This window comes from Bufo gargarizans, chromosome 8, assembly GCF_014858855.1.
Source record: "Bufo gargarizans isolate SCDJY-AF-19 chromosome 8, ASM1485885v1, whole genome shotgun sequence".
NCBI lineage: Eukaryota > Metazoa > Chordata > Amphibia > Anura > Bufonidae > Bufo > Bufo gargarizans.
In genome coordinates this window covers 83,057,067-83,071,322 of record NC_058087.1, presented here as the reverse complement: position 1 = coordinate 83,071,322, position 14,256 = coordinate 83,057,067, and positions in this window count along the sequence as shown.

Genomic DNA, 14,256 nt, shown 5'->3' with positions numbered 1-14,256 from the left:
TCCAAACCAGCACCTGGATGTGAATACTTTTGTAATTGCACGTAATTAAACATTTTCTATAGCCACGGGGTTATTCACTAAAATCTCTCTGTACAGCGCCACCTGCTATTTGCTCTTTTCCTAAATTCTCTGTCCAGATCACTGAGATTCCATCCTCCAACTGCCATGAACTGCAGCAGAAAGGACACAACTCCCCTCCCTGGGAGTGAACACCCCCTGATCTGCCAGCTTGAAATAAATCTAGCAGAGCAATTGGATCAAGGAATGGGAAGATCTCTGAATCCATGTGAAGCACAGGGCTGGTTCTAAATGTGTCATGTACTGTATGATATCTCATTTTCATTTTTTCAATTATGGAATAACCCTTTTAACCACCTAGAAAATACATATCATAATGCACACCATAGTGCAGGACCACTAAATGTACCCGAAAGCAAAACTTTGGTCTACATTCTTTGATCTCAAAGAGGGATCTGCTCACCTCTTACATAGATGATTGACAGATGACACTGCATGGACAAGCATAGAGATCTAGCTGGCAATTATTAAGTAGGCCCATGACTGCTCAGCTTGGAAAGAGCAGAGTTTTGCTCAGTCTTTCCCCACAATCCATATATCATTCTGCTCAGCTCCTCCTGTTCTAGAACATGCTGCCCGCAGACGGCACTGTATTTTGTGGTGACAGGTTTCCTTTAAAGTGTGCTGCTGGTAAAAACCTAAACACATGTAGACTCCTCCTTCAAACTAATTCACTAACAGGAAGTTAGCATTGTCCGCCATGTTTCAGATATAGTTGAGCTGTGGCGCTCCCTATGCACAGGAGGACTATCATTGTGCCCAGTTATTTAACAGAATTTTAGGATGGAATGCAAAATGGAACCCTTTAAGAGGCATTCCGTTTTGCTCCGTCCCAATAAATTTTTATGGGCATAGATAATAGTTCCGTCTTTCTCCGTTATGCATGATTGGAAAAAAACCTTTCAGCAAGACTTTTTTTTCCGTCATGCATAATAGAAGAACATATTATTTGTAGCTATAAAAATGCATTAGGACGGAGAAAAACAGAATGCCTCTTAAAGGGTTCCATTTTGCATTCCGTCCTAAAATTCTGTTAAATTCCATTATAACTCTGCTATAATGGAATACTATAACGGAATTAGGAATGCTAATGCGAACCCGCCCTAAGTGAGTCATTCTATGTATGCGTTCTGATTAGTAAACCACAGTAACTGATCAAAGACACAGAAATCTGAGGAGTGTTCCAATACAAGTAATATTGGATTTTGAAAGCTATTAAATATTAGTGATTTAAAGGATCTTGGTCTCATATCTTTTTTCACTCTTTCGACTTTGGGTTCATGCATATGACCGTGATCAACCACACACTACCACAGTTCCTCTGACCCGAACTGATTGCATCAGGGAAATTTCCTGGTGGGCTGATGTCCAGGGGGCCACTTGAGCCCTCCTCATAACTGCCAGCCAGGCACATCACAATCTGGTCCTCTTAGCATTAATTAATGCTAGAAGCATCAGGTACCTATGCACTTTTCCAGTGTCCTCAGATATTGTGGCAGGGTGACAGTATTTTGTACTGCACTAAGTGCACTGTGATATATGGTTCTGGTAGGGCGGTATTTTGTGCTGCACTAAGGTATTGCTGGCCCTGCCTACGTCTGTTGTCCCTGCCTACGTAAGCTGCTATGCCTTCTGTAAATTTGAACCTACCTACAACATAGGGTCATTTTTAGTTTTTTTTTTTTTAAGTTCCCAATCCGCCCCTAGTCTGTATCCTAGTGTTTTTTGATACAGTCAGTTCGTATGTGAGTGCAGGACTATCGCAGTATACTCACATGATGATGTGAATACACTACAATAGCCCTGCAATCAGAGACTGGCTGTATTATAAATTACTATGATATAGTCAGTTCAGGCCAGGGAAGCGGCGGCCGGGACGGGAGATGCAGCCAACACATGGACTGGTCACGGTCGTGTGCCTGAGCCCCTCACATGAGCAAACAACTGTCAAGGAGAATATGACTTTAGGTGAGTACAAATCGCATCATTTAGAACTATAGTGGCAATTATATTCTGGCTGCACGGGAGACTTGATGCTGAGGTTAAATGAAGAGGAAGCAAATTACTGCAGCACATTTCAGCTGACAGTCTAACATGGGGGAACGGCTGCAGGCAAGATGTCACGCAGCACTTTCCGTGCAAAAGTAGTTGCTGACAATGACCTGCTTTAGAGTGTTTGTACTGTTCAACTCCTTCAGGACCCTGTGTCTTGGCTTTGTTAAATATTTTATCTTTTTTCTGTAATTTTTTTTTCTTTCTGGGACATATTGATTTTTGTTTTGGCACCAAAGTGGAACCGCTGTCTTTTTGTTGTTTTTTTTTAGCAGGGAAAATGTAATGTAATCTGTGTTTTCTTCATTTTGTACTAATGTATTTGGTATAGCCAATGAAGTTTGTCACAATAAATCCCATTATTCTCTTCAGTGTAATGATCCCAAATAGGTCAATGCTATTTGTAGCCACGTGTATCCCTTACAGCTCAGAACAAAGATCCCTGTTAGGCCTCTTGCACACGACTGTGTGCTGGCCGTGCCCGTGCTGCAGACCGCAAATTGCACCAACCGTGGGGCAGCTGCATGCGGATCGCAGACCCATTTGGGATCCGCAATCCGTCTGTTCAGCAAAAAGATAGAAAAAGGGTTTTTTTGCGCAACGAAAGCATGGAACGGAACCCCACGGAAGCACTCCGTAGTGCTTCTGTGAGGTTCCGTTCAGTGCTTCCATTCCGGTCCACACCGCATTTGCGGACCCACTAAAGTTAATGCAGCCGTATGTGAGCTGCAATACGGCCATGGCGGGGCAACGGCCGTGTGCAAGAGGCTTTAAGGTTATAAGCATATCTCCATCACTTGGCATTAAAGGGGCATTCCCATTACAGACAATGGGGGCATATTGCTAGGATATGCCCCAATTGTCTGATAGGTGCAGGTCCCATTTTCGGCGGCTCCATAGAAATGAATAGAGGCCGGCTGCGCATGCGCAGTGCGCCCTCCGTTCATTTCCCGGCTTCGTTCTCATTGTAGGTGCAGGTCCCAGCGGTGGGATCTGCACCTATCAGACAATGGGGGCATATCCTAGCAATATGCTCCCATTGTCTGAGATGGGAAAACCCCTTAAGCCTACAATATTCAGGGCAGTGTAGGACCAGCTACAAACGTACTATGCTCAGAAGTCCCAGGTAGATGGGTGTGTTCAGTCTAAAAGAGGTGCTACCCTCAATATATTCCAAGAAAATTTAGACTAGAACCTTCAGAATCACAGGTGCATATCCATGAAGCAAATATAATTACAAAAAACAAAATGGCTGCACACCGTTATATATACAAACAATAGAGCTAAGAAATGGGGGTCATTCCAGATAAAAGTGGTACAATGCCGACTATAAATGAATAATGGAAGCTCTTAGCGCACATACGTATCGGGCCCATCTACCAGGCGTCAAGGTGGCTCCACAGATGGGTCCCTAACACTAAATATACTGCCTCACTTTGGACTTACTTAAGCCTACAATATTCAGGGCACTGTAGAAACCAGCTACAAACGTACTCTGCTCAGAAGTCCCAGGTAGATGGGTGTGTTCAGTCTAAAAGAGGTGCTACCCTCAATATATTGCAAGACAATTTAGACTTGAACCTTCAGAATCACAGGTGCATATCCATGAAGCAAACATAATTACAAAAAACTAAATGGCTGCACACCTTTATATATACAAACAATATAATCACTCATGTAAACCACATCATAAGAATTCATTGAGTCACCGGAGCAGACCACCATTGGTCAAGCGGGAAAACCTTTGGCTGTCGTACTTTTCAGTGAGCGTATGGAACCACCCGTATGTAGCCATTCTTCGGCACGCAAGTACCACAATCTATCTCTTACGATGTGGTTTATATGAGTGATATGTGACCACCTTTATTTGGCTATTTACTGGCACGTTTTTATCACTGTGTACCTGGACGTGGTGCGGCACCTTTAAAGGGCTTCTGTCACCCCACTAAACAGTTTTTTTTTGGTTTACTTATGATCCCTATAGTGCGATTTCTGCATACATAAGCGAAATAATCATTTCAGTTCAGTAGAATTTGTTAAAAACTTAATTTTAAAATATGCAAATTACGTTGCTACCAGCAAGTAGGGCGGCTACTTGCTGGTAGCAGCCGCATCCTCCGATCCTAAAGACGCCCCCTCCGCATGTTGATTGACAGGGCCAGGGAATGGGATCGTTCTCTGCTGACCCTGTTTGCATTCAAAATCTGGCACCTGCGCCGTACCTGTCTTCAAACGGCGCACGCACACTGAGAGGCGGACGCTCGCTCGGCGCTCCATCCTCAATGCGGCTGCACCGGGTGTAGATGTGACGTCATCGGCGCAGGCGCATTGAGGATGGAGCCGCCGAGCGAGCGGCCGCCTCTCAGTGCGCCGACTGAAGACAGGTACGGCGCAGGCGCGAGATCTTGATAGCAGACAGGGCCAGCAGAGGACGATCCCGTTCCCTGGCCCTGTCAATCAACATGCGGAGGGGGCGTCTTTAGGATCGGAGGATGTATAGGGATTATAAGTAAACCCCCAAAAAAAAACGGTTTAGTGGGGTGACAGAAGCCCTTTAAAGTACTTTGGCCCTGTTGGTTCCTGACTACACAGGAATCACGTCCACCGAAAACGAATGTATAGGGGTGTGTTCTGGTCCATTGGTCTGGCTGTACGATATATTATCATGCGAGTTATTTTGTTGCGTATAATTAATGTACTGCCGTAACGAATGACAGCCTGGTATGGATGACAATTTCATCAGTGTCATTAGTGAGGAGGAATATTATGTTTTCTTCACGTAAGCATTGATGCCTATTAGGACACTGAATCGGGTGTCCCCTGATGAGCCCAGGTTATTGGTGTGGGCGAAACGCGTTGGGTCTGAGGCGCCCACGTGTGTGTTGCTGCTTTAGGGCAGCAACTCTAGGCGTCGATAAGATTGTATCTAAACCAATAGTGTGTTTGGCATCGTGATAGACAGCTGCACTGTGAACTATACCACTGTATGCACTGAGCAGCTGCCTAGAATATGTACATAGAATATTGTATATATCAAGCATCTTTACTCTTTCGTATTGTTTAAACAACATATTATATTGAGCACGTGTCTATACAGTGCATATACAGCAGTATATTCTGCTGCTCTGCGTACCCAAGCTTTATTATTTTATGTACCTAGACTAGGTCATTACCAACTGGGCATCCGACCAGGCTCTGCCCAACATATCCCCAAAAAGGGGTAGTCTAGGGCATTACAGGAGGTTCCTGAACACGGGATTGCCCCAGTCGGGGCGGCCATTCCGTTTTTTAGGCAGGGAAAAGCATCATAGGGCCGTATCTAGGGACAGGCCCAAACCAGGAATTTTATCACCCTGCCTAAATCAAGGTGTCCTCAAGAACCTCAGTGAGGAACAGGAGCACTGCCACAGAGCGCACTAAGTGCATATCCACTCATGAAGTGTCGTTTTTCTTTTTTTTTTTCTGTTTTGTCTTTATGGGAGTTTGTTATTTTATACTTACTAAATAATAAAGGCTACGTTTTATAACAGGAGGTACCCTGTGACTAATTAATGATGGTAGAGTCTGACTGCTGCGCAAAGCCTTCTCCAGCACATCCCAAACATTCTCAATGGGGTTAAGGTCTGGACTCTGTGGTGGCCAATCCATGTGTGAAAATGATGTCTCATGCTCCCTGAACCACTCTTTCACAATTTGAGCCCGATGAATGCTGGCATTGTCATCTTGGAATGTGCCCATGCCATCGGGGAAGAAAAAATCCATTGATGGAATAACATGGTCAGTATGTTCAGGTAGTCAGCTGACCTCATTCTTGGAGCACATACTGTTGCGCAACCTAGACCTGACCAACTGCAGCAACCCCAGATCATAGCACTGCCCCCACAGGCTTGTACAGTAGGCACTAGGCATGATGGGTGCATCACGTCATCTTCCTCTCTTCCTAACCTGATGTGCCCATCACTCTGGAGCAGGGTAAATCTTGACTCATCAGACCACATGACCTTCTTCCATTGCTCCAGAGTCCAATCTTTATGCACCCTAGCAAATTGAAGCCTTTTTTTCTGGTTTGCCTCACTGATTAGTGGTTTTCTTACGGCTACACAGCTGTTCAGTCCAAATCCCTTGAGTTCCCATTGTGCATGTGGAAATGCTCTTACTTTCACTATTAAACATAGCCCTGAGTTTTACTGTTGTTTTTCTTCAATTTGATTTCACCAAACGTTTGCCGATCACGATCATTCAGGATTTTTTTCTGCCACATTTCTTCCTCGAATACGATGGGTCCCCACTATCCTTCCAGTTTTTAATAATGCGTTGGACAGTTCTTAACCCAATTTTAGTCGTTTTTGCAATCTCCTTAGATGTTTTTTCTGCTTGATGCATGCCAATGATTTTACCCTTCCCAAACAGACTAACATATTTTCCAAGACCACGAGATGTGTCTTTCAACATGGTTGTTTAAGAAATGAGAAGCAACTCATTGCACCAGTTGGGGTTAAATAACTTGTTGCCAGCTGAAAGATAATCGCCCATGCACTAATTATCTAATAGGAGGCTCATACCTATTTGCTTAGTTAAATCCAGGTGGCGACTTTATTTTGGGACAGGCAGTGTATAATACAGATAGTTTGTGTTAGATAGTCAGTGTAGGTTAGATCCTGATATAGTGTAGCTGTTGCAGTGCAGTGTGTTAGGTAGTGTGAGAGGTTCTGCTGTCCATACATACATGCAGACCTGCTAAAGTGTGAAGTTTCACGTATTTGGCCAAAATATTCGCATCAATACTGCCGATTAGTGCAATTGCAAATATATTGGAGCACTCTAACTGGATATAAAGCCATTTTTAATGTTCTGCCGTGCCAATCATTTTCTCCAGTCTCTCAGGAAACTTCTAGCAGTTTGGAAAATGTAGCAAAAGTGACCTACGCCCGTATTTCACGCGCATTACGCAAATATTACATTGCTGATTTTTCTCAATCAAGAAAATAATCTCGAATTCGCAAATATATGATGAATATTCGCCCAAATATTTGTGAAATATTGCAAATTTAAATATAGCCTCTGCCGCTCATCACTACTAATTATCAGAAAATTATACTACCGTACATAGTGAATTCCAGTGATTTTATTCACCTATATACACGCAATAGTGCAATGTTTCAGATGGCACTTTTAGGCTTTTCTCAAAATGAATAATAGATATTTCAGAATCTTTAAAACCTTAATGCGATGATGAACTTTGGAAGAGACTATAGGCTTTCTCAGCTGATTTAAAATGTGTACTTTCTGTAAATCCTCCTCTCAGTGTTTTGTCCAGTTTATCAGATATTGTAGAGACAGTAAATGACAAAATACATTCTTTCAAAGCAATTGCACAATGCTCTTTTTCAGCCAGGTTTTATCTTAGCAGGGTGCTATCTATAATTCCTATTATTTTAGAGCCATAGCGGTTACCTTTCATCCATATTATTAAGTGTCCTGTCAAGTTTGTTATTGGCACCAAGAATTTTGATCTCATTTTTCTTCCTCTGTGTGTAAAGTATTGTAGATCAAAATATTGTTTGTACTTTTTAACTGAGTGCTGTTCATTGTGCAAAGTCCTGCATAGGCACAGACAGTGCACATGAAAAGAGCAATACCATTGTACTGGAAACTTTACATATAGCTAAACGCTTCTATCAGCTTACAGCTCTGTATGCCGCTCTAGTGCTGTTCTGTATTAGGCTGGAATTAAATGTTTTTGTTGCAGTTTTTGATGTGGGGTTGTTTGGTTTTCCTACCTACATACTCAGGATAGGTAATATGTCACGGGGAGCCGATGGCACACTCTCCATTCGCAGCGCCGCCAGCATTCTGTGCGCATAGCGGAGCAAGGATGTGGGCGGCGTCCTCGTCTCTGTGGGGACCAGGGGGCGGGGAGGATCCGGCCGCGCATGTCTCCTCTGCCTGGCCGGCGTCCTCCGTCCCCTAGACAACAAGCAGCAGGAGAGCTGAGCGCTGATAATGATGATCAGCGCTCGGTTATGTTGGGTTGTGTTACATGAATAACGTAATGCTGGCCACGTCATGTGACTCACCAGCCTGGGCTGTTTAAACAGGTAGCCTGCTAGCCACAGGTTGCCTGTGATCGGTCTTTCTACCTTCCCCAGCCCCAGCGTTCCCATATTTATCTTGATATTGTGTTTGCACCTAGGCTTTGTTTCTGACCTTGACCTTGTTACCTTCTTGGATTTGACGTGACTTCTCGGCTTCTGACTTCGGTTTGTGTTGACCTTGCTATTGTGTTTTTCCTTGTGTACCTGCATGATCTCCTGGCTTTGACCTTGCTTCCCTGACTCTGTTACGTATTACTCGAGCTCTCTTTAGTCCCCTGCACATATCTAAGCCAGGGACCGCTGCCAAGTTGTACGCCGTCAGTTAGGACATGCCATGCAAGTAGGTAGGGCCAGAGGTGCAGGTGGAGATCAGGGCTCAATCTTCCAACCCCTACGTGACAGAATCACAGGCCTTACCTATAACCATGGACCCTATGCGAGTCCTTACAGATCAGGTACATAGTCTCGCTTAAATAGTGCAGGATTGGCAGAGAGGCTACAGCAGCAATAATTGCATCAAACCCCACCTGTAGCGGCCTCTTCCGCCCAAAATCTTGAACCTCCTGTAAAACTGCCTGAGTGTTTTTCAGGGGATAAGAAGAATTTCCTGACATTTAAAGAAAGCTGCAAGTTTTATTTTCGTTTACGTCCACATTCTTCGGGCTCTAAACAACAAAGGGTAGGCGTTGATCTCTTTATTGCAGGGAGACCCGTAAGAATGGGCTTACTCTCTCCCCACAGATTCCCCTTGTCTAGCTAATGTCGAATCGTTTTTTTTAGGCATTAAGTGTATTGTATGATGAACCTGATAAGTTGGCCGTAGCTGAGAGTCAATTAAGGTCTCTTAGTCAGGGAGACAGACCCGTGGAGGAATATTGCACCAAATTCCAGAAATGGTGCGTTTCCTCTGGTTGGAATGATCCAGCTCTTAGATGTCAGTTTCAGTTGGGGCTCTCAGAAGATTTGAAAGATATGTTGGTCAGTTACCCCCTCCCTGACACTTTAGAACAGACTATGACTCTAGCTGTTAGACTGGACCTATGAATTAGGAAAAGACAAAGAGAAAAACTGACGTCTCCACTGCTGGTGCTTACATTAGATCCCTCACCCTCAAGAGTCCAATTGGAGAATCCTCCAGAAGAGCCCATGCAGCTCAGAATGACCAGAAGGGATCTGAGACATCAAAAGGGTTTTTGCTTTCACTGCGGAGAATTGGATGCCTGGGTACGGCAATGTCCTAAAACGCCTCATTCCGGGAGAACGCCACATCCTGACACCCAGAAGGATAAGGTACTTCCTAAGGTGGTTAAAGAGAAAGTGTTGTTGCCAGTGGTTGTTTCTTTTGGCTCCAGTAAGGGCTCTGGGAGGGCATTTGTTGATTCTGAGACTGTCACTAATTTTATTGACCATAACTTTGCTCTTTTACTTGGTGTGCCAATGTTGTCCCTTGCTAACCCTATTCATATCATTGCTATTGATTCCACGCCTTTGGTGGGCGGGACAGTAGAATGTTATACTCCGGAAGTAACCTTGACTATGGGGGCTGTCAAATTTACCCGAGGAGGTACTTCTGTGTATACCTTGGCTCCAGGTTCATAATCCAGTCATCAACTGGTCCACGGGTGAATTAGAGAAATGGGGGGTGAAATGTGATTCATATTGTCTACCTGTTATTCAGGCTGGAGTCTCTGCGGAGTCAAACTCTCATCCCACATACAGTAGTGACTTTGCGGATGTTTTTTCTATGTCCGAGGCTGATTTTCTTCCCCCTCATAGACCTTATGACTGTGCCATAGACCTTGTTCCGGGATCTAAGTACCCTAGGGGTCATATTTATAATTTGTCAGGTCCGTAACAGAAGTCTATGAGGGACTACTTGAAGGAGAGTTTACAAAAAGGATATATTAGACCCTCAGTGCCTCCTATGGGGGCAGGGTTTTTCTTTGTTGCTAAGAAGGACTGTGGATTGAGACCATGTATTGATTATAGAGAGTTGAATAAGATTACTGTTAAGAATCAGTACCCGTTACCGTTGATTTAATCAGATTCTTGGAGCTCACTGGTTCACTAAACTTGAACTCAGGGGGGCTTATAATCTTATCCAAATTAAGGAGGGGGATGAGTGGAAGACGGCCTTTAATACCCTAGAGCAGGGATGGCCAACCTGAGGCTCTCCAGCTGTTGCAAAACTACAACTCCCAGCATGCCCAGACTGCCTACAGCTATGATCCTACAGCAGGGCATGGTAGGAGTTGTAGTTTTACAACAGCTGGAGAGCCACAGGTTGGCCATCCCTGCCCTAGAGGGTCATTATGAATATTTAGTGATGCCGTTTGGCGGTTTTCCCAAATTTTGTTAATGACATCTTTAGACAATTTATTGGAAAATTTGTAATTGTTTATTTAGATGACATCCTGATTTATTCACCTGACTGGGATTCTCACGTTATTTACACCAGACAGGTACTGGAGGTTCTTCGGGAAAACCGACTGTTCGTGAAGGGTGAGAATTTTTTTGGGGGAGTGCAGGAAACTTAGTTTTTAGGATATATTCTCACACCCTAATCCTTCAAGATGGATCCAGGGAAGGTACAGGCCATTTTGGAGTGGGTGAGACCTTCCACTGTTAAAGTGTTACTACGCTTCTTGGGTTTTGCAAATTATTATCGAAAATGTATTAAGAACTTTTCTATTATTGCCAAGCCTCTCACGGATCTAACTAAGAAGGGAGATGATATAGTGAATTGGTTACCAGAGACCATAAAGGCTTTTGAAACACTCAACGCCCCAGTATTAGTTCCACATGACCAACAGCGGCCTTTTGTGGTGGAGGTTGATGCTTCGAAGATGGAGTTGGGGCAGTACTCTCCCAGGGGTCATCAACTCTCACTAACCTGAGATCTTGTGCTTTTTTTCTCTCGTAAATTCTCTTCTACGGAGAGAAATTATGACACTGGTAATCGAGAGTTACTTGCTATTAAAAGTTTTTTTGAGGAATGGCGCAGTTTTCTGGAGGGGGCTAAACATCAGGTTACAATAATTACGGGTCATAAGAATTTAATGTTTTTGGAATCTGCTAAATGTTTCCATCCCAGACAGGCTAGGTGGGCGTTGTTCTTTACATGTTTTAATTTTTGTATTACTTTCAGGCCAGGAAGTAAAAATATTAAAGCAGACGCCTTATCTCGCAGTTTTTGTGCTTTTCAATCTCCTGATACTCCACTAGAACCAACATTACCGGCAAGTGTCATTGTGGCTTCGATCTCCTCCAATCTGATGACCGAAAAAACAGCGGAGCAACACTTGGCTCCGGTACAATCTCCTACTGATACATTATTTGTCCTGGGTCATTTACGTCTCCGACTGTTGGGTGAATGCCATAATTCCGTGTTTAGTGTACATCCGGGTATTAATGCCACCAAGAAACTCGTCTACAGGTTTTATTGGTGGCCTTCTTTGTCTAGAGATGTCCACTCATATGTGTCTTCATGTGAGGTTTGTGCCAGGTCCAAGACTCCTAGGTCTCGTCTGGTGGGGGAGTTACGACCACTGCCCATCCCTAGTAGACCTTACTTCCATATCTCCATGGACTTTATCACTGACTTGCTGGTGTCTGAGGGTAAGTCGGTGATATGGTTAGTTGTGGACATATTTAGTAAAATGGTGCACATCATCCCTTTTTTAAAACTGCCAAGACTTTAGCTTCCCTGTTTGTTGATCATTTTATTCGGTTACATGGAATTCCAGAGAATGTGTTTTCGGATAGAGGTGTTAAATTTGTTTCTATATTTTGGAGGGTCCTTTGTCGCAAATGTAACATCTCTTTGTTTTTTTCTTCGGCCTTTCATACGGAAACCAATGGTCAAACTGAATGTTTGAACCAGTCTCTGGAGCAGTATTTGAGGTGTTATCTCTCCGACAACCAACAGCTGTGGGTGGAGCATCTGCCCCTGGCTGAATTCGCCATTAACAGCCAGGTGAACTCATCTATTGGTATGTCTCTGTTTTTTGGTAATCTTGGTTACCATTTGTGTTTTAGTTCGTTTTCGCTGTCTTCCTCACAAATTCCGGAAGCTGATCTGGTAGCTAAAGAACTGTGCACGGTTTGGGTCCAGCTTCAGTCGAACCTGAAAAAAGCCCAAAATTTTCATAAAACCAATGCGGATAAAAAGCGCTCTCAAGGAGTAGACTTTGGGTTAGGTGATAAAGTTTGGTTATCCACCAATAATTTGTCCTTGAAGGTACCTTCCAATAAGTTTGTACCACGGTTTATGGGCCTTAATCCTGTGTCTTTTAAGTTACTTTTCCTTGACTCTTTTTGTATTCACAATGCTTTTCACAACTCTACTCAAATAGTATGTGTCCCCTGTATCCCCTACACAAGAATCTCCACCCCCAGTGGAGATTGCCAGTCAACCTGAATTTGAGATCTCTAGGATTATTGATGTGAAAAGGGTCCGGAATTATTTTCAGTATTTGGTCCATTGGAGAGGTTTTGGTCCTGAGGAGAGGTCTTGGGTGCCGGCTAAGAATATGCATGCTGAGAGGTTAGTGAGAAAATTCCTTCTGGCTCACCTGGAGAAACCCATTCCAGAGATCCTCGTGGAAGGGGAGTATTGTCACTGGCAGCCGGCGGCACATTCTCCATTCACAGTGCCGCTGGCATTCCGCGTCCATAGCGGAGCGAGGATGCGGGAAGCGTACTTATCTTTATGGGGAACAGGGGGCGGGGAGGATCCGGCCGCACATGCCTCCTCTGCGTGGCCGGCGTCCTCTGTCCACTAGACAACAAGTAGCAGAAGAGCTGAGCGCCGATAATGATGTTCAGCGCTCGGCTATGTTGGGCTTTATGTGAGTCACGTGACGCTGGCCACGTCATGTGACTCACCAGTCTGGGATATTTAAACAGGCAGCCTGCTGGCCACAGGTTGCCTGTGATTGGTCTTTCTACTTTCACCAGCATTCCTATTGTTACCTTGCTATTGTGTTTGAACCTCAGCTTTGTTTCTGACCTCGACCTTGTTACCTCCTTGGAATTGATGTGACCTCTTGGCTTTTGACTTTGGTTTGTGTTGACCTTGCTATGGTGTTTTTCCTTGTGTACCTGCGTGACCTCCGGGCTTTGACCTTGCTTTCCTGACTCTGTTACATGTTACTCGAGCTCTCTTTAGGCCCCTGCACTAATCTAAGCTAGGGACCGCTGCCAAGTTGTAAGCCATCAGTTAGGACAGGCTGTGCAAGTGGCGTGGAGATCGGGTGGAGATCAGGACTCACTCTTCCCACCCCTTTGTGACACAATATCTGATATAGATGTGCAGCACCCCCCCCCCCCCTCCGGATCAGCTGTTTCAAGAGAATGCAGCGTTCATGCCAGCACTGCATCCTCTTCATTGTTTACCTAGGATGTGTCATCACCTATCGTTAAATCATGTTTTTATGTTTAACATATTTTGAAAGAATTTTTGATGATGTTATTTTTAATTTTCCATGTCAATTTTCCATGTCATAACTATTTCTTGGTCTGTACAGATTAATTTACTGCATTTACCTGCTTATCTGTCATTCTAATCCTGCCTGTAATGATATCACCTCTGTGTTTAGATAGGAAAGGATCCACCATTCACAATAGGTGATTGTCAGTAATGGACGAATGTGATCTTGCTAAAGTGATCAAAGGGCAGGCCCCATTCACTTTAATGGCAGGCGAACCTGAAAAACCTTCAGCTCATATTTGCAGCCACCAAATACTTAGTGGAAGTGTACAAATAGTCCCACAACATCGACAGTGACATAGTAGGGGGGGGATCAATGACAAAAATTCCAACAAAAAATACGTATCTTAATCAGGGGACATTTTTATGTGTCTTGAAGGGAAATGCTCTGAAATGTGCCCTGCTGGAGCCTAGAAAGAATTTATTTTAGGCCACGGGAGTACTGGTCTTAAAAATTAGGCATTCACCTGACATAAAAGAAATTCTGATTATGTGGCTCGAGGTACATTATGCAGTCAATGGATACAAATTTTACTGTAG